At 45.0% G+C, this 4,240-nt stretch overlaps 1 protein-coding gene across 1 annotated transcript in view; it reads right to left on the bottom strand.

The window, feature by feature from the left end:
- Positions 1-109, bottom strand: part of PRPF8 (pre-mRNA processing factor 8) — a 29,201-nt gene extending 29,092 nt beyond the window's left edge. The window contains exon 1 of the mRNA XM_005858318.2: positions 37-109. The gene's annotated coding sequence lies outside the window, so the exon portion shown is untranslated. The remainder of the gene's footprint in view (positions 1-36) is intronic.
- Positions 110-4,240: the final 4,131 nt, after the last annotated feature.

Genomic DNA, 4,240 nt, shown 5'->3' with positions numbered 1-4,240 from the left:
CCCGCCAGACACCCCCCGACAGCCCCTCACACCAACCTCCGCTCGGGGGAAACGCAATGGCGGCCAGCCTACGTCCGCGCCGCGCTCCCAGCGCCGGGAAGTGCGCAACGCAGCGTCGGCAATTGACCCAATAGGCGCCGATGTGCTCAGACAGATTAGAGAGCTCACCAATTAGAGTTGCATATCTGGCTGGTGGGGGCGGGTCTGTGGGCGGGGTTATTTGAACGAAAGGGGGTGTGGTCGGAGAGGCCCAAGTCCCGCCTCCCGCTTTTCTGAGACAGCTCTGGGACTCCAGCAGACCCCGTCGTCTTATCCGCCGCTGGCGTGGGACAGCGAGAGTCCCAGGCTTACGGAATTTTAATACATTTATCAAAATCTGCACATTATTCTGTGTCTAGTCTCATAATGTAGACTTGAGGTGCAGTACTAGCTCGCAGTCAGCCAAACCTTTGTTCATGCATGCTTTCATTCATTCAGCCATCATTTATTGAGTACCCGCTATGTATTATTAGGAATATAGCAGGGCGGGGGGGGGGGGGGAGGAGTTTAATGGTTATTATTTCAAAAAGTGAATTCCTAAATTCAAACTAGAAAATATATTTAATATCTAAAACAATGTAATGATTCTTTTTTAAAATATATTTTATTGATTTTTTACAGAGAGAAAGGGAGAGGGATAGAGAGTTAGAAACATCAATGAGAGAGAAACATTGATCAGCTGCCTCCTGCACACTCCCTACTGGGTATGTGCCCCCAACCAAAGTACATGCCCTTGACTGGGAGTCCCGCCTGGGACCCTTGAGTCCACAGGCCATCGCTCTATCCACTGAGCCAAACTGGTTAGGACAGGGGGGAGAGGAAGGGGCAGGGCATTTAACCCCGCTTGCAAAGTCAAGGAGGAGTTTAGTCAATAAACCTAGAAAAATAATTGGCCATGGGGAGCAACGTTGCTGAGTGCCTTTCCACCCCTCCCTCTCCATTCCTCTTTTCTCTCTCTACGATGACTACACTGTGGAGTGTAGAGTGGACCCCCTATACATGCTTCTTGGATCCCTCCGGCTCTGTCTTTCTGCCTGAATTGCTCTCCGCCTCCCGCAATCCTTGTTTCACTTCCCATTCTTGCTACATCCTTTGGTAACAACTTTCAATCTGACTTAACAGATAAATTTGTTTGAACTCACACCAAGTTTATTGTGGAGGATGCAAAGGAATTGTAACCAATACAGCCTGTCAATCTAGTTGGGAACTTAGAACTCAAAGGTGAAATAATTAGAGAAAAATGCAAAAGAGGGTCCAGGCAAGTGCTGGCTGGTGTGGACGTTCATATAGTTCAAATAAGGGAGGGGAACACTATCAAAGATTTGATGGAGATGGGTAGATGTGAAGGGTTTGATGGGGTAAAGAAAGAGGAGAGAGCCCTAGGAGGTTTGGCTCAGTGGATAGAGCATCGGCCTGCAGTCTGAAGGGTCCTTTTTTTTTTTTTCAAGGGCACATGCCTGGGTTGTGGGTTCCATCCCCGGTAGGGGGAATGCAGGAGGCAGCCAATCAATGATTCTCTCTCATCATTGATGTTTCTACCTCTCTCTCCCTCTCCCTTCCTCTCTGGAATCAAACTGTGACCTCTTGGTTCATAGGTCAATGCTCAACCACTGAGCCATACCGGCCGTGTAAGAACTTTTCTTAAGGTTTCCTTACTAATCAAAAATAGTCTGTCTAAGTTAATCTGATGAAGCTCAAGTGAGCAGAGAAGTGACCAAACCAGGAACAGTTCTGAACAGAAAATATTAGCTGCCTTTATTATGGACCATTCCTTGCAGTCAAACCAGTCTGTTCATTGTTTTGTTTTGTTTTTAATCATTCACTTTTTTAAAAGTTATTTATTTTAGAGAGAGAGAAACATTGATTTGTTGTCCCATTTGTTTGCGCATTCATTGGTTGATTCTTGTATGTGCATTGACTGGGGATTGAACCCACAACCTTGGTATACTGGGATGAGATGCTCTAACCAACTGAGCTACCCAGCCAGGGCTCATGCCCCTTATATAAAATATGTAGTATTTGCATATAACATATGCATATCCCACCATTTATTTAAAATCATCTCTAGATTACTTACAATACCTAATACAATGTAAATGCTATGTAAATAGTTGCTATACTGTATTGTTCAGGGAATAATGACAAGAAAAAAATCTGTACATATTAGTAGAAATGCAACCATCATAGGCCTAGCTTCATAGTACATGTCAGCTACAACATAACACTTTTTTTAAAAAATATATTTTATTGATTTTTTACAGAGAGGAAGGGAGAGGGATAGAGCGTTAGAAACATCAATGAGAGAGAAACATTGATCAGCTGCCTCCTGCACACTCCCGACTAGGGATGTGCCCGCAACCAAGGTACATGCCCTTGACCGGAATCGAACCTAGGACCCTTGAGTCTGCAGGCTGACGCTCTCTCAACTGAGCCAAACCAGTTAGGGCGACACTTTTTTTCCCTAATTTTTTTTTATTTGAGGTTGATTGAATCAGCTACAACTGTAATGTTCTTAGTTTTGGTTTTTACAAAGTTATACAAACTTGCAGAATTTGTTACAGCCCTGACAAGTGTGCTCAGTGGTTAGAGCATTGACCCACGCACTGAAGGGTCTCAGGTTCAATTCCTGTGTGCAGTTTCTACAGAAGATGTGGCAAGGGCATGCGGGCATGCGGGAGGCAACCAATCAATGTCTCTCTCACATCAATGTTTCTCTCTCTTTCCCCCTCCTTTTTCCCACTCTCTCTAAAAAGCAATGGGAAAAATATCCTTGGGTGAGGATTCACATGCACACACACACACACACACACACACACACTCACGGATTTATTACAAAGGCCTGGCCCAGCGTGGCTCAGTGGTTGATTGTCGACCTATGAACCAGGAGCAGGAGGTCAGGGTTCGATTCCGGGTCAGGGAACCTGCCTGGGTTGTGGGCTCGATCCCTAGTAGGGGGTGTGCAAGAGGGAGCCGATCAGTGATTCTCTCTCATTATTGATGTTTCTATCTCTCTCTCTCTCCCTTTCTGAAATCAATAAAAATACATTTTAAAAACAATAACGAACAAAGAACAGCCGCCTGTGCTCCCTCTGACCATTTCTCTTAACCCCCCCCCCAAAAAAAAAACTTTCACCAATTTTAACTAATTATTTTGGCATTTATTGCCATATTTTCAAGTAATAAGCTTAAGTTAGTATTTCTTGACTTTTTTTCTTGACTTTTTACTTTTAGGCATTATCTACTCACTCCCCACAATAGAGAATGAAATCCCATTCTCTTAACCCCCCCCCCAAAAAAAAAACTTTCACCAATTTTAACTAATTATTTTGGCATTTATTGCCATATTTTCAAGTAATAAGCTTAAGTTAGTATTTCTTGACTTTTTTTCTTGACTTTTTACTTTTAGGCATTATCTACTCACTCCCCACAATAGAGAATGGAAATCCCATTTTCCCTCCAGCCTCCCAGTACATACATGAACATGACCTTAAAATTCATTATATTGTATGTCAAGGAGATGCTACTGCAGCTGCCCCCTGTTACCCTCCCCCCGTCTTCTCCATCTCCCCAGGGTGGAAATATATGGATTCCATGAAAATGATGTTTGGATGAGCTGCTGAGGGGAGCAAGTAGCAGTGTTTTCTAAACCAGAGAAGCAGCAGGACTCTCTGGCACCCCAGTTCTTCAGGCTCCACTGTCCCTCTCTAACGGTGCCCTGACCTCGGATCTGGAGCAGAGAGAGCCACTGTGCCAGTCTCTTAGCCCCCGGGTTTAACAATAACAATCAGAGTAGTTCAAGGAGGTGAAGGAGTCCTCTCAAGGGCACGAGCAGGCAGGCCAGAGAGAAGGGGCAAAGCGTAACCCAAAGAAGTCACTTACTATCCCTGGAATGTCAGCTACTACCCAAGTCTGTTTTCTGGGAGGGTTGGGTGGAGGTAGGCAGAGAGCCCTTTGCAGGGATCGTCGTATCGCACTAGGATCGAACTCCCATTCTTCTACTCCTAAAGCCCGCATGGCTTGCATCCTTAGCTCAGTCTGAGTCACTTCTGTGTTCAGTTCCTACAGAAGATGTGGCAAGTGAAGGTTGCCTCCCACCAGGTTAAAGGCAGGGAAAGAATGTGCTCACAACACGGAGTTGAGTGGTGCTCATGATTGCGGGGAAAGCTGAAATGGACCTCTGTCCTAAACAGTCACTGCATTC

Source organism: Myotis brandtii, unplaced genomic scaffold (genome assembly GCF_000412655.1).
Source record: "Myotis brandtii unplaced genomic scaffold, ASM41265v1 scaffold1167, whole genome shotgun sequence".
NCBI classification, from domain to species: domain Eukaryota; kingdom Metazoa; phylum Chordata; class Mammalia; order Chiroptera; family Vespertilionidae; genus Myotis; species Myotis brandtii.
The sequence above is the reverse complement of the archived record's forward strand: the minus strand, read 5'-3'. Positions and strand labels throughout refer to the sequence as shown.